Genomic DNA, 24429 nt, shown 5'->3' on the forward strand with positions numbered 1-24429 from the left:
GGAGGTAATAACCACCCCTTACATGTAGGGGAGGTAGTTCATTTGTAATTGGTGAGTTATTAATTATTCTTACTGCATTATTCTGAATTTTTTCTAGTTGTCTTAAAGAAACCTCTCCACATCCACTCAAGGGTGAGAAATATTCAAGCTGAGACCGCATATGACCCTTGTAAATTATAGCTAACTGTTTGTCAGTAAAGATGTTACCTACTTTGCACATTAAAATTCTTTAAGGAGGTTTTAGCAAGTGATCTAACGTGAGAGGTCCATCTGAAGGTACTGTTAAGCGAAATAAGAATTTCAGTAGCCTACCGATAGAGAGAGGAATATTGGTTGCATCGGAGTAATATAGGAATCAGGCAATGTCTGCCTAATATTAAACTTTATATATTTGGTTTTCCTAGCATTAAATGAGACAGTGTCATTTTGTTCCAGTTCAGTGATCTTAAGTCTAGATTTATTGTAAGACATCAACCATGCACCGGTCTTATGCCATGTGCATGTTTTTTTTTTTTTTTTTTCAGTTATGTATTTTTATCTTTGTCGTCTTCCACGATAAATCTTTTATACCAACTCTCACAACGGCCATGCTGTGCAACCGGCAATATCCATCTTGACACGATACATTACTGCCGTCCTGCTCCACCAGCCGCCACTATTCCACCCTATCTTCCAACTTACCTCTGGTAAACCGACATGAGTATGTGCTTATGCAGTGAAAGTATCTAGCTATACATATCTAACTATCTATATCTACTGTATGTCTATCCATGTATCTACATCTGTATCTATCCATTTATCAACCTATACAGTATACCGATCTCTCTCTCTCTCTCTCTCTCTCTCTCTCTCTACAGTATATATATATATATATATATATATATACACACACGAGTATGAGAACATCTAAAACTGCTCGAAAATATATGTAAAGAGGGAACTGGTCAGTTAAATTACAGAAAGCTTCGGGTAAAAATTATGAGTGAGAAGGGCGTGCGTCAGGGAGATACAAGTTCACCAAAATTATTTACAGCATGCATAGAAAGTATTTTCAGAAAACTACACTGGGAGAACAAGTGAGTAAACATAGATGGAGAAATTCTAAACCATTTAAGATATGCATACGATATCGCCATAATCTCAGAAACAGCAGAGACATTACAGGAAATGTTAAATGACCTAAATAAAAAAAGTCTCAAAGTTTGGATAAAGATGAACCGGAGTAAGATTAGTGTATAATCACCACAATACAGCAAAGAGCGTCATCAGAATAAGCGAAGAAATTCTTGAAGAAGTCGATGGGTGCAATTACTTGGGGCAAATACTAAAACTAGCGAAGATCATGATAGCAGTTTAAAGAGACGCATTACAATTGGATGGAAAGCTTTCAGTAAACATAGAGACATCATGAAGAGTAGCTTGTCAATACTGTATGTACGAAAAGAAAAGTATATGACGAATGTATAATCCCAGCTATGATGTACGGTTGTAAGACCTGGAAACTGACAAATTCGATGGAAAATCAACTAATCCGTTCTCAACATCAACGGAAAGGTCAAAGTTGGGAATATCTTTAAGAGACAGGAAAAAATTAGCTTGGGTGAGAGAGCAGACTAAGGTCAAAGACATTATGGAAGTTATAAGAGAACAGAAATGTACGTGGGCAGGTCATAAGGGATAACCAATTGAGCAATAGACTGACCGACTGGACTCCTAGAGATTGTAAGCGTAGCAAGAAAAGGCCAGACAGGAGGTGGAGAGATGAGACAGAGAAATTTGCAGGCAAAACGTGGCAGAGATTGGCTCATTCAAGGAATTTGTGGAAAAGGATGAGGTAGGCCTTTGTTCAGCAATGGACTTGCAGTGACTGATGATGATAATGATGATGATCTATCTATCTATTGCCAGCCGCCTTAATCCTGTAAGGGGTGGCCACAAACTTATCGCCTCCATGTCGCCCTGTCCCCCGCCATTTCACTGCCGTGCTCTGAGCTCACATTCCCCTCTCTCATATACCTCTCAACTCCATCCCTCCTCTTCCCCTTGGCCTCCTTCTCCCTCTTCCCCCTCTTCCTCACTCACACTATTCTTGTTCGTCTCTCTCTCTCTCTCTCTCTCTCTCTCTCCACATGGCCAAATAACCTCAATGAATTTCTCCTAACGCTTTCTATCACATCCACATCCACACCGCAACGCTTCTTCACTTCCTCATTTGTCAGTCTGTTTCTCCATGTAACTCCACATGCTCCTCCCAGATAACTCATGTCCACTGCTCTAACTCTTGACTTATGTCCTTCCAACAAGGTCCAAGCTTCACTTCCATACGTTAGAGTTGGTTTCACAATATTGTCATACAGCGACCTTTTTGCTTCCATGCTCATTTCCCTGTTTCTTATCACTATTCTCAAAGAACCGGCAACCTTCCTTCCTTGTTGAACCCTTTCAAGCAATTCACTCACCAAATTTCCGTACTTACTCAACACACTTCTCAAGTACTTAAATGCACTCACATTTTTCATTTCCTCATTATTCAACCTCACTGTACATCCAGTGACTTCATTTCTCTCGAAGACCATAACTTTATTCTTTCCTACATTCACCTTCAGATTCCTTTTCTTACACACTCTTCCAAACTCATTCACCAATCATTACAGTTCCCCTTCATCTTCACTTAACCCGCCACGTGCCAGTGCCGTTTTAAAACGGTCTGACATAATTCTGTGGCCAGTGCCGGTGCTGTTTTAAAACAGTTTAAAATAAAAAACTTCACTGTGACCGCATTTTTCAAGATTCGCAGGTAAAAATTGGCAGGCATGTAAGATAACTGTCCTTCTAGCATCCCCCAGGCTGTCAAGGCCATACACTCACTTCCCCCCCCCCCTCACATTTGCTCTGCCTCACTCTGCCTGTGTGCCTCACCCAGTGCTGTACATAGTGAAGGCATTTTGTAAATATTTTCATGTAAGTGTAAGTTGTAAATATTTCTTGTAAGTGTAAGGACTATATAGTGAAGTCAGTTTGTGAATACCTTCTAGTAAGTGCCAGGACTGTACATAATGAAGTCAGGTTGTACCTATCTTTAAGTAAGTGTAAGAAAATGCATTCACAGTGAGAAAGACGCGCAAATTGTGATGGATGCTGAAGTAATAAGTAATCAGAAAAGTGTCCTGAACATTGCTCTACTTTCGCAGCATAAATACCTGAGTATACCTTACATAGAAAACGGCTTTCTCTCATGTACGTGGTGAGCGTGAGAGAGCGGCTATACCTGTACACGAGTATGCAGGACTCAATAAAACTCATTTCCGAGCCTCGGAAAGCATTTTAATGGCAAAATTCGTTGTTTTCACATCAAAATCTATCATTTTAGCCAAAAAGAAAAAAGGTCGAAAAATGGCCGGCACTGGGGTGACCCATAGGGCTAAAAATAGCCAGCATGCGGCGTGTTAACAATACAGTATCATCTATAAACAACAGAACAGGGAGTTTCCAAACATTGCCCTCTCTCATTAAAGCCCCCCCCCAACACCCACTGCCTTACCTTGTATCTCTTTTATAACCCCATCCATATACAGACTGAACAACCACGGAGACATGACACATCCCTGTTTCAGTCAAACGTTCAAATAAAAAAAAAATCACTCAATTCGCTATCTACATGCACTGCAGCTTTAGCCCCCTCGTACGTACTCTTCTCGGCATTCAGCAACTTCCAATTTACTCCATATTATGTTAATATTTTCCACATTTCTCGTCTATCCACCCTGTCATATGCTTTCTCCTAATCCATGAAAGCCGCATACAACTACTTTCCCTTCTCTGGAAACTTTTCCACTAAAGACCTAAGAATGAATATCCAATCTACACAACCTCTTCCCATCCTGAAATCTCCCTATTCTTTACCAGCATATTCCTCTGTTATTTCAGTAAGTACCCTACCGTACACTTTTCCTATTACACTATGGAGTCAAATTCCCATATGATTACCACACAATTTATTTCCCCCATTTACTTTGTACAGGGGAATAATTATACTTGCCTTCCAATCCATGGAGACTCTAACTTCCTCCCAAGCCAATCTGCACATATTCCATATCCATTATTCTACTATCTCTTCCCCAACCTTAAGCATTTCACCACACACTCCAATTCCTGGGGCTTTCCCCATTTTGACTTTCTTCATTGCTTCCATAACTTCCATCCTACTAATTTCCATCTCTCTTCTCACCTCCCTCCTTCTCCCATCCATTCTCCAGCCACTCACTCTTGCATCACTTTCATTCTCTATGTTTAACAGTTCCTGAAAGTTTTCTCTCCATCTGCTCACTTTTTCTTCTTTCTCCACTAGCAATCTACCAATTTTATCTTTCTCTCCCCAACTAACTTTCCTATCACCTTGTCTATCTCTCTTTACCTCTTTCCAGAACATTTTCTTACATTCCCTCCACATTACATTCAAATTCCTTCCAAATTCCTCATCCACTCTCTTCTTACTCTCTCTTAGTCTTACTGATCTCTTCACCTCTTTCTTCCTTGCTACAAATAACTCTCACTTCCGTGCCTCTGCTTCCCATCCACTCAATATATGCTTTCTTCTTTTGCGCCATAGCTTGCCTCACCTCTTCATTCCAACATGCTGTTCCTTGCACCCACTTTCGTTTTCTCTTCACCCAACACACCACCTCACATTCTGCACAGATTTCTTTTGTGAATATATTGCACACACCTTCCACCTTCCCCATCTGCTCCAAATTATATTTTCCCAGTCGTTCCTTCCCTTCTGTCATATATTCTGCCTTTTTTTTTCCATCCTCTTGCAACCTTTCTACCTTCCTTTTATGAACTACTTCTTCCTGTTCTTCCCTCCTTATATTCCTCCATTGCATTTGAACCTTGACTTTCACCACCAAGTCCACTCCCAACCTCTGTATGTTCTTGCATCCATTACACACTGTCTCATTCTGTCATCCGCACACACGTAATCAATCATTGCCCTCCGTTCGTTCATTTCACCACCTATCCTTCTCGTCCCTAGCCTCGTATACCTGTGGATCATTTTGTGTCTAAAACAATACTGACTATTACCAACCCCGTCCCCGCACAAATGTCCACTAGAGCATCGCCATTCTCATCCACTTCTGCAGGCACATCCCACTCTCCAACTACTCCATCCATATTCACATTCCATACGATTCCATTCATATTACCAGTCAAAAACGCTCTCTCATACCTTTCAGACTTTTCCATGCTCGCTTCCACATTTGCCAAGAACTCTTCTTTCACACTGCTTGCACGATCTTGCTTTGGCACATACACACACACAAATGCCCACATTTGTAGTCCAACCATCAATCTTACTCACACAATCTTTGAGCCAATTGATCCATACTCTTTTACATTCTCCTTCCATCTCTTACTCACAACAGTACATACTCCTGCTTTTGCCCTCTCATTCAACCTACTCTCGCACATATTCCCCATCCATACTCCCACTCTCTCACATTCTCATCTCTTTTGTTTAGTCTCAGTTATTCCATATATGCCCACTTTTGCACCCTCAAGCACCTGAACAATCTCTCTCTCTCTCTCTCTCTCTCTCTCTCTCTCTCTCTCTCTCTCTCATTCACCTCATCATTTGCACGTTTTCCATTCCATGTCGCAATCCGTACCATGTCCTTTGTCGGGCCTTAGTCGTCACCTGTTAGTTAGTCCTGGTCAAGGCTTCTTGTTCGTATTTTTAGTTAGTTGTTTTCCGGGAAGGGGCACTAACCCTCCGCCAACCCACCTGTTGTCACGTAGGGAACACGAGTTAGTTGGTTATAAGGTTACCACCCAGCGTTGTAAATGATTTCCTGGTTTACAGGAAATTATTTGGCTTGCCAGTCAGTCTGGAACTACCCTGAAATAGAGTACTGCTACATAAAGTGAGTGGTTGAAGGGTGCATCCACCTCTCTCTCTCTCTCTCTCTCTCTCTCTCTCTCTCTGTATATATATATATATATATATATATATATATATATATATATACAATACACATACTGTAGAGACTACAGCAGTTAACAGTTGACCTGCATTACGTGACCTGACCCAGTGTACCTGGGTATTCATGCTCCATCATATTTCAGTCACCATCCTGAAAGACCTAATTGTATTTCTGCTTAAAAAACAAAATGTTTTATCACTGGGTCTACTCAGTGCATAAGCCTTGAAAATATGATGTGAAGAGAGATTTACTGACCTGAATGGATCTGATAGACATAGAGAAGCTTTAAAGGATATTAAAATAATCAAGCTAATTGCTGGCAAACCCTCTGGGCTACTGGCTCAAAAAGAACCAAAGATGACCTAAAATTGACCAAAGATTACCTAAAAAGAACTAAGGAGATCACTTTCTAAACTAAGTTCTCTAAAAAGCGAATTTTAACGAATTAATATAAACTATCGGTTTGAGAATGTGAATGTGGCTTAAATCCATGGGAATCATTTGGGGGGGAGGGATTTTAGAAAGACACCTGTAACTGTCCTAGTGACTCAGGCTCCTGGAGGGCTGCAAGGAGCTCAATTCAAATTTCAGTAAGGAAGTAAGGAAGTAACTAAGTCAACAACTCAGTGACAGTGGCTCTTCTGGGTCAGTCCTTACGAATGTCCGGCATAGGAAGAGCTGAACTGACACATTGTATCTAGAAAACCATTGCACAGGTTAGGCTGATAATTTCGTATATTATAAAATGCCTGGTAAGTACGAGAGTAGCACGTTTACTTTCTTGTTATCACCCACCTAGGGAAGGGATAATGTAGCTGCCTGCATCTGTGTGTGTGTCTGTGTGTTTATGTGAGTCAGGTTGTTCCCATAATATTCTCCAATTCGGGTAGACAAATTGTATCCAAACTTTGTGGGTGGTATCCTGGAATATGTGGCTAGTTTGTTAATAATTTTGAGACGCTGCAATGGCGTGCCTTCGACTGCCAGAAGAATTTGTAAGAAAAAATACTCTAACGCTTTCTTTTAGCTTACCATTATTCACCATTTTTATCATACCCTCAACGAAGAGAACGGCTATTTAAAGGGTAATTATTAGAATGTCTTCAAAGGCCTGTTATACTCAATGATCTTCACCAACATAATGCTCCTAACTTCAGGCTTCTAAGTGATAGTGTGATATTCAAATTAGTAACCAGCAAAATCCTAAGACGTTTTATCTATTTTGGCAAAGCTGCAATGATATGCCTCCGATTATACGAGGATTGCTGATCTTGTTTTTTTTTTGTGTGTGATAGCGGGTGATACGCATTTGTTGGCAAATGCTTTGGCTTTTATTATTATTGTTGTTGTTCATTTTCCAGGAGAAAAAATTGATTGACACATTCACCATAATCATACCAGCAATAATACTGTGTCCATCTTTAGTGTTTACTAACCCCACTTAGTCCTACCGCACCTCAGCTAATCCACCAATTCCATATACTACTGTCTGGCTACCTTGCCCTTATTCTGCCCCCACCCCCTGCATCATATTGGTAAGAGAAATTTGTTACTTAGCATTTCCGCTGCCACTGTCATCCACATTTGATGTCCATTTTTTGAGGATGCCAGCTCCACCACTCGCCATCAACTTTGCTCATCCCCCCTCCCCCCCACTCTTCTCCACCAACCCCACTCAAACTGGAAAGAAGTAAATTTGAAATTATATATCTCAGTTAATAATAGGACAGGTAGGGCTGATTTTTGCAACACACCTTCAAAGGTATGACCTGAAACGATCAGCGCTCACCTTAATGAATGTGTCAGACCCGAAGCAACATCAAAGGACTTGAAACTCTTGAACTATCACAGCTCGTGAAACATTACACCGGTAAGGATGATTTTTCATATTTGCTTTCATAAACATAATCATAATCGAAATGAATTTGTGACGTCCCAGGTCTAAGTGGTTGATTCAGTGTACAGAAAAAGGGGTTCAGTACCTTACCCAGTGGCCTCTCCTTGCCACCGCCACTAAAACGGCGCATGTGCATGAGTTGTATTGAGGATGGCAGGCTTAGGGAGGGTGGCATTCCACCTGCACCACTCTTCTACTTAAGATCTGTTGTCTGTGCTTTCTTGACATTTTCCAGGTTTGTCATATCCTTTGGTAGTGTTAGGATTAGGATTAAGTATGGTAATGGTGTTATTGTATGGTAATGGTGTTATTGTAAATACGTCGGTTTTCTTTAAGTGTTGTAAATAATATTTTCTAATTAGATTAAGAACTTTGGATTTATTTTATTCTTTCATAACAAACTTATGATTACGCACAGAGGTATCTTTGTCTACGATCAGTGTTGAGCCTGGCCACCAACAGGCCATTGTATTGTTGGCCACAGCTCGTCTCTTACCCTGGTCGTGAAAAGTGGGGGCCTGTCTGGGATATGAACGGTGTTTTGGATTGTATGAAGTTAACTATATGTAGCGTATGTTCCTGTTAATGTTCTGAATGCTTGCGTCATTTGCAACCTGCGCTCCCCTTGATGCTTTGTACATGCTGCATGAACATTCGTTCCCCTTGTTGTAACTGCCATTTGTAACGTATGCTCCTTTCGGTGTTATGTATAATAATTATTTGCAATGGGTGTTAGTTTTGGATCACACTTGCCATTTGCAACGTGCATTCCTCTGGTTTTTAGTGTATAACCATTTGCACTGTGCATTCCTCATGGTGTCTGTCATTGCTATAAGTAACTGTTGTTATGCTTTATTTTCATATCTGATGTAATTTGTGCTAAGTCACAAGTTAATGTGTACAACTTATTACCTCTGTTCAATTAGCTAGCTTATTTTTGCCTTATACATCCTTCTGTTGCCTCAAACTGGTGTTCTCTGTCAAGGATTTTGTTGCTAATCCATCTGTTGAATTGTTGGTAAATATAACAAAAGCACAGTGGAATGAGTTAGCAGCCCATTATGAAATTCCTGTCCGATCCTTAGTACAGAAAGATGACATCCGTGAAATGGTGCTACAGCACTTGTTGACGTCTGGTCTCATCATTAGGGAGGACATGGAAGATAAATTTCCTGACAAGACAGTGAAACGCCATCTAATTGATGTTGTTTAGCTTGCTGTGTGCCGACAGACTTTGGACCCTCATGGAGCTGTGGTGCCGGCCAATTTTTTAACTTTTTTTTTTTTCTAGATAGGTTAGAAATGATGAGAAAACATGAAGAACAACCATAAAAGTACTCACAGAAGCCATTTAGGTCGATTTTGAGGCCGATTCTCTCTGAGCAGACGGCTGAAAACTTCGGAGTGACACCCATAGGCTTTATCATCCGCCGCCAACACCCATTGAGTTGGGGTAGATCTTCATTTTCTTCATCGGTAACTATGCTACTCGAACCAAGGACACTCTCGTTGGGTATACAGATGATATAGGAAGTGGGTACAGATAGGGGAAGTCATCTCCCACCAAATTTGAAAATTCACGTGTTGACGCTGGTTGCAATTGCAGACCATACAGGTACGGCTCTGGCAGAGTCCACAGACATAGGCACTGCCGTACCTGTATGACTCCGGCACTCGGTGGGTTAAAAACGTTGAGGTGGAAAAGTTAAAGGAAGAAAACGAACGCCTGTTCCTTGTGCAAAGCTCAGAGAATGATTCTAATCCTTGAAGGTTTCAGTTGAGAGAGGCTATACGGTTTGTCCCCACATTCAGTGAGCAGGAGCCAGAGTACTTTTTCACACATTTTGAAGTTGTTGCCCAGTTACACGGGTGGCATTAAGATAAATATGTTTTATTAACTGACATTACTTTTGTGGGTAGTGCCAAGAAGGTGTTTTCTGCTTTTGATCTTTCACAGTTCGTAAAGTATGACATTGTTAAGCAGGCAGTTTTAAGTGTGTACAAAAAGGTGCCCGAGGCATACAGGCAAGATTTCCGTAACTGCCGCAAAACTGACAGACAAACGTATGTAAAGTTTGTAAGACTCAAGGAAATGTTGTGCATAAATGGGTGGAATGTCAACTTACATCCCGTGGGTATGAGCAATTGCTAGAATAGTTCGTACTCCTTTTAGAGTCCATACTTACATAGAGGAACGAGGCTTAACAACTATACCAGAGGTTGATATGGCGGCTGATACAATTTCCCTGACTAATTCACAATTCAATTATAGATTAAGAGAGTCCGTACCCCATCTGAACCCTTCCAAGTAGGCTCTTCCAGCGGCAATGATGTTGGTACGTGGTGGTGTGGGTGGGCTGTCTGGTGTCAGAGGTTCCCCTCACGCTGTATGCATTGACGGTATCCGACGGTGAAGCTAATCAAATACCTTTCTGTCATTATTGCAAGAAAGTAAGCCACTTGATTTCAAATTGTCTTATATTAACTCATATGCATTCAGAGGAAGCTATACCTGTTTTGCACATAGGAATGAAAAATGACTTTCTGGCAACCCCTAATTCTAATGATTTTAAAGGTGAATCTAATCACACTGATCAGCATAAACTAAAGACTCATGACGTAAGTCTTTCATTCCTGCCATTCTGTTCCACAAGTTTTATTAGTATGGTCAGGGCAGAGGAGTCTTTTCACCCTGCCAATATCTTGTGGGATTCGGGTGCAGAATTCTCACTGATATCCAAGCATGATCTCACTAGCTCTGCATGCTATACTGATAGGACAGTTCTGATGGATGGTTTTATAGAGACAGCTGGTTTACCTGCCTGTGAAATGTATCTCAAGTCAGATTTAGTGAAGGATCCAGTTCGGCTATGAGTAGTGGCTTATATTCCTGTTAAGGGTATATCTGGAGTAATGGGTGATGATCTCGCTGGAGGAAGGGTGTGGCCCTGCCCATCAGTCACTTCCTGCCCCATGAAAGAGAATACTACCAAAGAATTGGAACAGGAATATCCCCAGGTCTTTCCTGCATGTGCAGTCACACGTAGCATGAGTAGAATAGCCACAGATTCAAAAGCTTTAGATTCCCCTTTTCCTGAGATGGACGTATTGACAGATTTCACGAAGAAGTGTTTCTTTAAATCTACTGACAGGAAAGAAGTGCCAGTTAATACTGATGGTATTTTTCCTTTGAACTGTAAACCAGTAACAAGGGATGAACTTACTGCAGAACAAAAGAATGATCCAGATTTAGCCAAGTTCTTTGGTAATTTGGTGGATGAAAGATTGATAATTCTGGGGATTGTGTGTGCCTGAAGTCAGTGATGTTAATGCGTAAATGCCGACCCTTAAATGTCCCTTCAGACGAATTCTGGTGCAGTGTCCATCAGATAATTGTTTTAAAATCACTTCGTCCCGATGTGCTTTCCAGCACTCACGGTTTGTGTGGTCATTTAGGTGTAACAAAGATGTATCACAAAGTTATATCTCATTTGTATTAGCCCAGACTATCTATCTATCTATCTATCTATCTATCTATCTATATATATATCGGTAGACACTTTCAGAGGTGTCAAAAAAGATATTGGTAGACACTGTCAGACATGTAACATCTTTCCGCTAGAGGGTAAACCAGGTGCTTCTGTCAAACCATATCCCCTACACTCGATCCCAATTGTAGATGAACCTTTCAACAAAATAGTGATTGACTGCATTGGTCCCCTGCCAAAAACCAAACGTGGTAATCAGTTTCTCCTCATAGTCATTGATAGTGCTACCTGTTACCCCGAAGCGGTGGCACTTACACGAATAATAAGTAAAAAATGTCAGAGGACTAGTAAAATTCTTCACTGAAGTGGACCTACCTTCTTCAGTACAAACAGATCAGGAGTAGAATTTTACCTCAGCTTTGTTCCAGCAGGTCATGAGTCTCTTGGGTATAAGAGAGTACAACTCGACCGCCTACCACCCAGACTCACAGGGCGTGGTGGAACGGTTCCATTACACCCTGAAGACTACGATAAAGTCCTTTCGCCTTGAAATTGGTTCAGAATGGGATGAGACTGATTTTTTGCTTTCCTCAGTCAGAGATAGTGTTCAGGAGAGTCTATGTTTTTCACCTTTCCAGCTCGTTTATGGCCATGAGGTCAGAGGACCGCTCAGAGCGTTAAAAGAGTGTCAGCTTCATAAAGTGGAATTTGTGCCTGTATCTACTAATGTGAACAATCTCTAAAATAAACTTAAAACTGCCATCTCCCTCGCACATAAACATTTGGGTAATGCGCAAGGCAGAGTGAAAAGCAAATCTGATGACACTAAAAAGGCGGGGATAAGATGATTCAGTATGGGTGATTATGTTCTGGCTTACTTCCACATCCAAAGCAGCCTCTTCCTTCACAATATTATGGTCAGTTACGCGACTAAAACGTACTAGTGATGTGAACTACATAACTGAAACTCCAGAAAAGCTAAAGAGAAAACGCTACGTACTATACATATTAATCTACTGAAAAAATATAATGTTCGTGAGGATTCTAGTGCTGATGTGGAAAAAATTAAGGCTGTAACACTCATAGTCCCTTACCTGTGATTCCATTGAAGAAAATTATGATAAGGAAGGTTCAGTTCCTATTGTGGAGTCTACTCTTTCAAACTCTGCCATTGTAGATAATCCTGAGCATAAACTTGTCCATCTTAGCAGCAGGCGAAGCAGACAGCATCAACTCCCTCCTCCACGAGCATCATGACCTCTTCATTGACAGTCCACGTCTGTGTACCCTCCTAGAAAATGTAATAGAGATGGCAGATGGACAGCCCATTCAACAAGCACCCTATCGTCTTAGTGGAGAGAAGAAAAAGTTCATCAGAGCTGAAATTAAATGCCGCCAGGACCAGGGTTTGATCCGTCTAAGTCCTTGGGCATCCCCAGCTGATCTATCTCCAAGAGTAGGTGAGCCATTTCGTCTGTGTATTGACCAGAGGAAAGTTAACGAAGTCACACTACCTTATTCTTGTCCTCTCCTGAGGATGGATGATATAATAGACGACCTTCGTAAGGCCATGTATCTCTCCAAATTAGATCTTCTGCAGGGCTACTACCAGGTGCCCTTAAGTAATTGAGCCAAACCTATGTCTGTTTTTGTATCACTTACAGGATTTATGAATTTAATGTCCTCCCATTCGGAATGAGGAACGCACCTGCGACCTTCCAATGGCTGATGAACTATCCGACAGCTGAGTTGGAAGGTATGAGATGTTACCTTGATGACCTGGTGGTTAAGAGCCAAACCTGGGAGGAATACCTGTCTCGACTTCGTGCCCTGTTCTGCACTCTCGTTGCAGCCAACCTCACTGGGAATTTAAAGAAAAGTGAGTTTGACCACGCCCATGTAATTTTCCTTGGCCATGTGGTGGCCCAAAGCTAGTTACAACCAGCAACAGCGAAGATTGAGGCAGTCCAACAATACCCAACTCCCTCTAGCAGGAAAAGCCTGATGCGGTTTATAGGGCTGGCTGGATACCACAGAAGATTCTGCAAGAATTTTGCTCAGGTGTCTGCTCCACTCACGGACTTACTCAGCACAAAGAAGGATTTCTTGTCGAACGTGGAAAGAGAGGGTTGTATCTGTCCAGCTCCTGCATTCTTTGGAATCATAAACCAATACTTGCAGTCAAACATTGTGCAACTTACGTCAACGTTTTGTGAATATATGATGAAACGTGTGATGATATATATATATATATATATATATATATATATATATATATATATATATATATATATATATGGTGCCTCTGTGGTACAGTGGTAAAGTGTGCATTTTCCTACACGGAAGAACGAGGGTTCGCACACCGCCAGGGTAATAAACTTTGGGAACATTCTTCTGGCCACGTACTGCTTTGGCGGACACAAAGGGTGTTGTGGTTGAACCAGTGTCGCCAACTATAAAGTATACTTGCACCCAGTCGGCTTCCGCGGGCCGATTGCACTTGGTTCACAGACTACACACACATCCAAAGCCATTACAACACTACAGTTACACTTACAAGCACTTCTCACCCTACATACAATCTCTACCAGACAACATAAGTCACTTGATAGAGATACATTGGTTGTATCGTCCCCACTTCAGTCGGGATAGGCTGGTCCTGAGATAAATTGGCTGGATCGTCCCCACTTCGGTCATGATAGGCCGGTCCTGCAGTTTACACTCAAACGGCTGACGGGATGATATCTATATCTATCTATCTAACTATCTATCTATCTATCTATCTATATATATATATAAATATATACCGGGTATTTTATATATATTATATATATGCTATACATTTTATATAGATAGATAGATAGATAGATAGATAGAGAGATAGACAGATAGACTGATAGACAGATATGGTGAAATGCAATATATATATATATATATATATATATATATATATATATATATATATATATATATATATATATATATGCAGAGACTTCACTTCACCGTGAAGATATGTATGCAAACTAACCACAGGAGAAATGAAAGGAGCGACAGTGAGTACTTTCGTATATTATATCTTCAGACAGAGTGAGACACAAACGTAAAGGGTAGAGTTCTTTTATGCACACCCGCAGCAGGTAGTGGCACACAGAACAATGGATGACCTGAATTTTTACCTGCGGCTTAACTTAGGGTCACCTGCAGCAGGGAGTGGAACACAGCAAAGGATAACCTGAATCTAAAAATGCACGTGACAAAGGAGGAGGGAGTAGGAGGGGAGGAAAGGGGAGTGGGAGGGAGGGGGAAGGGCAGAGAGGGGAGGGAGGAGGGGATAAATACTGCTGCTTAACTTAAGACCTAGAGGATTAATGCTTGGTGTGTCCCACACAGGTGTGACTACACCACCAGGAGATGACAGGGAACAATCACGTGTTAGTCTGGGGGATACTGCTATAAAATTAATTCAGTTAACATTTTATCACACTTAAAATGACCATAGCTCATCTTTACATTCTTTTCATATGCGCCAGAAATTAGACAAGATTCTATTACATTTCTTTCATCTAAGCTTTTTGATCTTGCTAGAATCTTGGAGCCTGTCCAGTCATTCTGGTGATAACTGGATGCTTTGTGCTGAAGTAAACCACTACTCTGTTGGGCTGTTCTTACACTGTATTTATGTTGTGAGATTCTAGTTTCCAAATCTTTTCCAGATTGTCCTATGTAAAATTTGTTACCGCTTTTACACGGGATATTGTAAACAACACCTGAATTACTGAAAGGGCTATTCTTGATGAGGGTTTTTTTTAATGGTGTTCTCATATTTGAATACTACTTTGTACACTGAGTTTCCTCAGTATGTGAACAACATCAAGAAAAATTTTCATGGAAGGGGAGGACAAGGGTTCTTTGAATGTTCTGGCGATCTGGCTTATTAGTTTTTCCTTCAAGGAATCGTTTCTTGGCTGTATTGTGGCACTGAGTTAGTATGCTTTGTGGATATTTTAGCTTCTTTCAAATACTCTGAATCATTTTTAGTTCATCATCTAAAAATTCTGGGTCTGAAATTCTATATGCTCTTCGGTACATGGATATGAACACAGATCTTATTACATTAATATGATGGTTTGAATAGTAATGAACATATGACATAATATTTTTAGGTTTTCTGTATACCTTAGTCTTGAAAACATTTTGGTCCCTGATAACTTTTACATCCAAAAATGGCAGTTCATTATCCATTTCCATCTCATGAGTACTGTAAATTTAATCGATGGAACTAACGAATTTAATTGCAGGAGAAATTCATCAAGGGGAAGACTGTTAGGCCAGAAGCACAGGATATCATCAGCGTATCGAAGCCAAACTATGTTTTCCTCCTTTATGATGGTCAGTAAATGTTTCTCAAAGTACTCCATGTAAATATATATATAAATATATATATATATATATATATATATATATATATATATATATATAGTGTCACGAATTGGCGCAATTAAGTATTTGAATAATCTCGTGACATTCACTTTGGTGGGAAACCGCGAATTCTAGTGGAATCCCAGTATTTATCTCTCAGTTTAACCGCCACGTATTCACCCGATCGGGAGTGTTTTTCAGGACATTTTTCACTATTTCATAAGTGATCGTCTTTGTGTGCGACATTAACCTCCGCCTGAGTGATATTGCGGGTGTGTATTGCTCACACTCGTTGGCCGTTAGCAAGTGTGGTCACAACACTCGCCTCTCTCCCACAATTTGAATCAGTCAAGATTTGAGCGCCGTGGAAGCAGGTAGTGTGTGTGGCACCATCCTTCCTCAGCAACGACGCCTAGTTCCCACCACCGCCGTATTCCCACCTAGCGTGATTGGCAAGAGGCTCAGCATGTGCAGCGTCCTTCATCAGCAATGATGCCCAGTCATCCACTTGGTCCACTTTTCTGACCAGTATTTCTTTTCGTTTTTCCTAGGTTTAAGAGTTAGCTTTTGAGTGAGCGAGTGAGTGCGATCTCCTTATTTTGAATTCATTTTGAAATGTAATGTAAATTTATTTCTTTGTAATCAATAGATTTAACGGTTCTTTTTCCTGAGCTTAATGTAATGTAAACTCATGTTTTATTTCTCCATAAGCTTATTCTAGTTGCAGCTCCTAGCTTGCATAAACGCTTTGTATTATTCATAACTGGTACTTAGGCCAGTCCTTTTGTATCAACTCAAATCCTTTGTGCCATCTAGGAGTTAATGCATCAGCAAGAACCTGCTTATTATTAATAGCATTAGTTATTGATTGTCAGGGGTGGAGTCACTTTCTCCAGAGGCCAACAGTACTAATAAACAGCACGTGTGAGTGACTAGTCTCTGCTGTGTACTGTTGAGAAAAGTTTATAAATTCTTGTCCTTAGAGAATCGGCGAAGTAAGCCGGATAAAGTAATCATTGCTTGATTTTCACAAGACAATTCATTGTCCTGTTCTTAAGTATTATTGAATAATTATTCTTTAATATTGCATATTCTTAAAAACCCTGTGACACTGGCGACCTTCTTCCAGGATATTAACTCCTAGCTCTAAAGCTATTCACGAGATAGTACTCACTTGCTCATACTTAGGTATTTATTATTAAAGTCTATAGGCTCTATCTTACTGGTGATTATTGATTCAGTTCTATTAATTTATGTAATAGTTTTCACAGTCAGTTGTTTGTTTAATTTTCTTTCTTTAACAGTTTCATTAGATAAAACTGGTCACCACTAACCTGTGCCTATATTCTTTATTCTTGATTATTGATATCTTTCTTTGCAAATTGCAGTCAGTACTGAGTCGCTAGTTTACTTAGATTGAGTTAGCATCATGTCTACCAGTGTCTATGTCCAGGAAGCCAAAGATATGGGGCTTACAGACCCAACTGTAGTAAAGGATTATGTCCTCTCTCAGCTTAGTCACAAGCAGCAACGCGAGAGTGATGCTCATGAAGACCGTAGAATCCAACGTGAACACGAGCAAGAACAGCGTGAACATGAGCAAAAACAATGCAAACTCGAGTTAGAACAACGCGAGAGAGAACGTCAACACGAGTTAGAAGAACGCGGGAGAGAACGTCAACACGAGTTAGAACAACGTGAGAGAGAACGTGAATACGAGCGTGAAAAACGAGTACATGAACGTGCCGAGCGAGAAGCACGCGAAAAACATGAATTTGAAATGTTGAAGCTCAAGCGAGATTCCTTGGCTTCAGACACATCTGGTGCAGCTGGCACAAGCTCCACAAGTGCTATCCCTGTACATATTATGGCGACCCCACACATCAAGCTTCCCCCATACAAGGAAGGCGAGTAAATCAAGCCATACATAGCTCGTTTTGAAGACATGGCTCAACTTTACCAGCTGGATGATGCAGCTAAGCGGCTTCAGTTTCTTAGCCTGTTTGAGGGCCCTGCCCTTGATATTCTCCACAGAATTCGCGGAGATAATCTCACGTATGAGATGATGAAGGCCACACTCGTCAAAGTGTACAGCCTCACAGTTGACGACGCCAAGAGTCAGTTCATGAGGGTGCGTTTACAGGGAAAAGAGAATGCCGTTCAGTTTCTTGACTGGCTTACTGCTTACTTAGATGGGTGGATGGAGAAAGATGAAACTCCTTCCACGCGTGATGGGATAATTGACCTTATGCTGCGCACGCAGCTAGAAAAGTCATGGCCTACTGAACTTATGGCTCAGCTTAAGATCTGCCAGGTAAGAGATGCCAGCCAAATGGTGAAGAAGGCTGATGCATTCTTCACTGCATACGTGTATCAAACTCGCAAGCAGCATACCTGGAACAGGAAACCTGATAAATCTGGGAAACCGTCTCAGACTGAACCCCAGCAACAAGGCCATTCTCAGAATAATGGCCAAGGTCCAAAACCGCAGAGGAAGGACCAGGGGCAAACCACCCAGAAACCTGAGTGGAAGAGGTACAACAAGTACCCTAACCAGCAGCAGTATCAGCCACGCAACCGACCGTCGGGACTGTCCTTTTCAGCACCAGCTCATGTGAAGAGGAGGCAGGAGGCGAACGCAGCTTTCATTCCTAAGCAGCAGCACGGTGATGTTGTCCCTCACAGTATGGGTACTTCCCCACAGTTCACTAGTCCCACAGTGACAGTGAACCCCCCTCCACAGATGGCCAATGCTTCATCTCCTCAGGCAGTGAGTACAACCCCTCAGGCATCTAATTCACAGGGCACCATGTTTGCCGCATCATTTATTCAGCAGCCTAATCAGTGGCTAGCTGCTTCCTCCACAGGCCCTCCCACAGGTGACAGTGCCTTCCTTGTTCAGCCAGGGTTTGTGGGAGACATTCCTGTGAAGGTCCTGAGAGATAATGGTTCCTCAAGTTGCTCTGTCAGGCAGAGTCTAGTTCGGTCTAAGGAGTACACAGGTCGACAGATCCAAGCTAACCTTATTGACGGATCAGTGAGATTGTTCCCTGAGGCACGTATCCAGGTGGCATCTCCATTTTACACTGGTACGACAGTGGCAGTTGTCATGCCAGAACCTTTATTTGACCTAATCATAGGCAGTATTCCCGGTGCCAAGGATAGTTGCACTGAAGATGATGTTACGCAGACTTCGGCTGCAGTAACACGAGCTATGGCTGAGGCTCCAAACTGTGTCACCCCGGTGACCATTGAATCGCCGCAAGATCTGATGTGTAGCCAAGTTGTTGTTCAAGAACAACATTTTGACCCGACACTTGCTGCCGTGCGGAAGAAACAAAAGAATAGAGTGATAAAGTATTCACGGGGAGGTCAAGCCAAGTTCTTTTGCAAACATAGACGGCTGTACCGTGAGTCACGAACACCCCAGGGCGAAGTTTGATTGCAGTTTGTCGTTCCTGCCAAGTACGGCCAAGCAGTGTTAGAATGGGGTCATTGTTCAGCCTCAGGAGGTCACATGGGCAAAAGGAAGACCCAGGGCCGTATCCGAGCTGACTTTTTCTGGCCAGGGATGGGACGAGAGATAGATAGTTTTGTGTGTTCCTGCAATGTGTGTCCACGTACCACTAATCAGGGACATGTCCTTCCTGTGCCGTTTGAATCCACACCCATAATCTCTGAAGCAGTTGAAAGAGAGGGCAGTGGTAATGTAGGTGCAGACCTGATGCCTCGCCTGCTAACTGCTGACTAACACAGGCAACTGTTGTATGCTGGGTTCCGTAAGATGGGCGTCCTCAGAGATTTGAGTATTCCAAGGACCAGCCTGGTTCCCAGTTAAAAGTACCAGTAATTGCTGACGTCTTGCCCATTGGTCCCACAGGACACGTTACGTCCAGGACTTGTATATACATGTATACCATAAGTTAAGGGGGAAGTTTGAGAACCCTGCAGAGACAGTCCAAGGTTGTGTATGAATTACCTTGTGGAACGTCTCGAGCTGTGGGCCTTTTTGAGGATTCCCGGAGAATGCACAATATCCACACGAGTGTTCATACCCATGGTGGGTGTTAAAACGTGACCTGCCCGAGATTGGGTAGCGATTCTCAGCTTCCTGTCATTAATCGTAAGTGTAGAGTTAGGTTAACCAGTAAACTGCCCGTTCTAAGAGATTTGAGCAATTCAAGAACTGACACGTTTCCTGGTTAATAATGTTAGGTTAACTAGTAAACTGCCCATTCTAAGAGAGTTGAGCAATTCAAGAACTGGCACGTTTCCTAGTTAATAAGCTTTAACCAGTACATCATAAGGGTCCTGAGAGATTTGTGAATCCTAAGACTACGTTTCCTGGTTAATAATGACATAAGTACTGATTGCTAGGCAGAGAGAGAGAGAAATGACACTTTTATGCTCCATCTTGATTCCTTTCACAGGTGCAGCTGGCGAGTGCAGCATTGCTGTGCAGAACAGCTGATCGTCCCTGACGCATGCTGCCGCCTCTTCTCTTCTGCCTCGTCGTCATCATTTATTATTGATTTGCATTATGTAATTTTACACGTAGGTACAGTTACACCACAACTGTCACACCTACACCGTGTATTACATACATCATGCTACATAACAATTAGTTGTTAATGTAAATGTAGCAAACTCTTTGCTCAGTTTGACCTGAGTACAGGATTTTTCACCGATGTCACGGAGTTTTTCCCTCAAGCTTGCTTCTGTTAACGTAAATATGAGGTTTTTTCGCTCACTGGCGACTGTGACTTTCTCCTGTAGCAGGATAGCACACACACACCACAGTGTGAATCTTGTGTGACTGAGTTAGGATTTATATGTATGTAAATTGAAATTTTTTTCCTGAGAAAAAAATTTCATTTTTGATGGGGTGTCATGTCACGAGTTGGCGCAATGAAGTATTTGAATAAACTCGTGACATTCACTTTGGTGGGAAACCGCGAATTCTAGTGGAATGCCAGTATTTATAACTCAGTTTAACTGCCACATATTCACCTGATCGGGAGTGTTTTTCAGGACATTTTTCACTATTTCATAAGTGATCATCTTTGTGAGCGACATTAACCTCCGCCTGAGTGATATTGCGGGTGTGTATTGCTCACACTCGTTGGCCATTAGCAAGTGCGGCCACGACACTTGCCTCTCTCCCACAATTTGAATCAGTCATGATTTGAGCACCGTGGAACCAGGTAGTGTGTGTGGCAGTGTCCTTCCTCAGCAACGAAACCTAGTTCCCACCGCCGCCATATTCCCACCTAGCATGATTGGCGAGAGGCTCAGCATGTGCAGCGTCCTTCCTCAGCAACGATGCCCAGTCATCCACTTGGTCCACTTTTCTGACAAGTATTTCTTTTCGTTTTTCCTAGGTTTAAGAGTTAGCTTTTGAGTGAGCAAGTGAGTGCGATCTCCTTATTTTGAATTCATTTTGAAATGTAACGTAAATTTATTTCTTTGTAATCAATAAATTTAACGGTTCTTTTTCTTGAGCTTAATGTAATATAAACTCATGTTTTATTTCTCCATAAGCTTATTCTAGTTGCAGCTCCTAGCTTGCATAAACGCTTAGTATTATTCATAACTGGTACTTAGGCCAGTCCTTTTCTATTAACTCAAATCCATTGTGCCATCTAGGAGTTAATGCATCAGCAAGAACCTGCTTATTATTGATAGCATTAGTTATTGATTGTCGGGGTTGGAGTCACTTTCTCCAGAGGCCAACAGTACTACTAAACAGCACGTGTGAATGACTAGTCTCTTCTGTGTACTGTTGAGAAAGTTTATAAATTCTTGTCCTTAGAGAATCGGCGAAGTAAGCCACTTAAAGTAATCATTGCTTGATTTTCACAAGACAATTCATTGTCCTGTTCTTAATTATTATTGAATAATTATTCATTAATATTGCATATTCTTAAAAACCCTGTGACATATATATATATATATATATATATATATATATATATATATATATATATATATATATATATATAGAGATAGATAGATAGATATACACTTGATATACTGACAATTCTCAGTAACTGTAACGACATCATACAGCATCGTTTCTCTTGAAAAACAATAGTAACGCATTACTCAAATGTGCATAATCTACCACATGGTTGTTACTCATCATAGAAACTGCTTACAGAGTTCAACAGTTTTTCTTGAACATCATGTAATAGCTTCCTTAATTCCTCTCTCATTCGCTGGGATACCCAGTGTCTAAATCCTAAAGTACTTTAACTATTTTACAGTATGGTCTCTATGCTTTCTGCACTATCTGTCATAGTGTAGGTGATTCACGCATTACTAATCAGTCTGGAAAGCACAAGCTTTATTGCTTATCAGGTATTCTGATATCTATTTTTCATCAAACATTCTGATCTTCCGTAACCTTTACAAAAATATTTAACATTCTCATTTTACAAGACCTGCTGGTTTCATTTTTATTTCTTTTACCCCTGTCCATTAATACAATGAAAGCTTTTTCTCTGCCACTGATACAACTTCATTTCTACAAGTTCCTGGGATATATCTCATAAGTATTTCATCGTGGCCTCTCCACAACACTTTCTCATTTTTTCACAAACTTCATCAATGCAAGTAAATATAATGCATAAATTTCCCGCTGAAGCCAATACATCTCGGTAGCGCGTTATGATTATCCGGCTGCCAGTTTCCTCAGTCAGGAGGAGGAAACAAGACGCATGACTCAATTCCAGTGGTCCACCTTGAGGGTAATCAGGCCATCGATCAACCTCACGCTATATTAAGTCCTCCTCAAGCTCCAACCCGACCGAGCTAGTGCGGCGAATGCCATGCGACCTTGGGGAGGAGATAAGGGAAACGACTAGCTAACTCTCTTGGACAGCTTTCTGTCGTACCCAGGTGGCTTCCCAGCACCTCCACGTAACCTGTTTATTTAGTTTATTTCTGTCTATGGGATGTTAACCCCTTCATACCGAGGACATTTAATTTTTTTCAGCTTAGAATACCCTTGCCTATCATAGTAAAACTTTACTGATAACTGCATCTTGCCCCTCTTAATAAAGATATATTTCCACTGCCGAATAAATAACTGGAGATGTAAAATATAAATCAGATAAAATTACGATATCATATTGGATGAATTAATATTTCCTTGTAAGCTATGAATGCGAATGATGTCCATATTAAGAATAAGAAAAGTGCATGAAAATTTTGAGATGTGATATCTAAACCAAGCCAGCAGAAGGAAGAATTAGAGATCCACCAACACAAGTAGGCCCTGTCCTCGGGTGGAGTAATATAGGGCTTCCTTTTGCTTTTTTCTTAGCACCATTATGATCATATCTGCCTCTTTCTCCATCTAAGGATGGGATGCGGCAAGGTCTAAAGAGGAAGAAAAAATCTGATGGAAGGCTATCAGAAGCCTATCCAAGTAAATGGACCATACTCTCATTCCCTCACTAATCAAGCCCCTGGAATTTTGACCCCAGTTCACAGGCAGAAACATTTTCACTTACAAGGAGTTGGTATAAATAATGTAAAAAATATATATATAATTTTTTTGTTTTTAACAAATACTTTCGAAAGGAACAGAAAATAGCGTGGTGTTAGGCAGAGCCACCCAGCAAATCTAACTAATGCCCACTTTCCAGCATGGGTACCGACAACCTGCTATTATTCATTACTATTTTAAAATGTATCTCCATCATAACAAAGCCTTTTTCTTCATTTAAGTCTTGATATCGATAAGAGAGTTTTACTAATATCAAGAGAGACTTCGAAATACAGGGGTTAAGTTGCTTTAGTTGTGGGAAAAGAACCTGAAATTTATTACCGCAATTGCCAGAAAAAAGTTTTTTAAGATATTAGAACTTTAAATCGTTTTCAGCCCAGATCTCATAATTATGTGGAAAGAAGCGAAGTGAAGGAAGGTACAAGGAAATGCAAAAGATTGTGGCAAATGGGTAAAACATGAAGTGTGGTAAATATGCAACACTTTCAAACCCATTAAAAAGTCACTTGGTCTTACCATTTTTTTTCTCTCTTTGCATTTTTCAGACTATGAGGCGCAACTTTCACAATCTATGATGTGCTTATGATACTGGATAGGAAAGAAGGAATCTAGAACGTACACATCAGCAGGTTTGGCCATTATCATATAGGTATGTGCATAATAGTATGTTCCACGTCACTCCATTATTTGGCTATATGGTTATCACCTTGCGTTGTAAATGGCTCCTTGCCTTACGGGAAACAATCAGGCGTGTCACTGAGTGTAGTCAACTGAATTGTAGGGAGGAATAATAAGAAGCCTCAGGAAGAAGGATGGGAGAAATAAGATGGGTGGGCAGGGACACACACACACACACACACACGCACACACACACACACACACACACACACACACACACACAAAGAATGATAACGGTGAAATATGATGCAGAAAATATTACATCAAGTGAGTGGGTGATGGTCGCCACTACCTACCACCAGGTCTGTATGTAATTTATGTTTATTTAAGCTGCATAACAGATGGTGGCTTAGTTGCTGAATATGACACCCAAAAGCTGTGCTGTTGGGGGAACGTGTGGTGTGGTGGGGTTGTGGATTAGATACCGTGGACAGACTCAACCACTTTGTT

Source organism: Coenobita brevimanus, chromosome 26, assembly GCF_032717465.1.
Source record: "Coenobita brevimanus isolate Jiangsu-jjx chromosome 26, ASM3271746v2, whole genome shotgun sequence".
Taxonomy (NCBI): domain Eukaryota; kingdom Metazoa; phylum Arthropoda; class Malacostraca; order Decapoda; family Coenobitidae; genus Coenobita; species Coenobita brevimanus.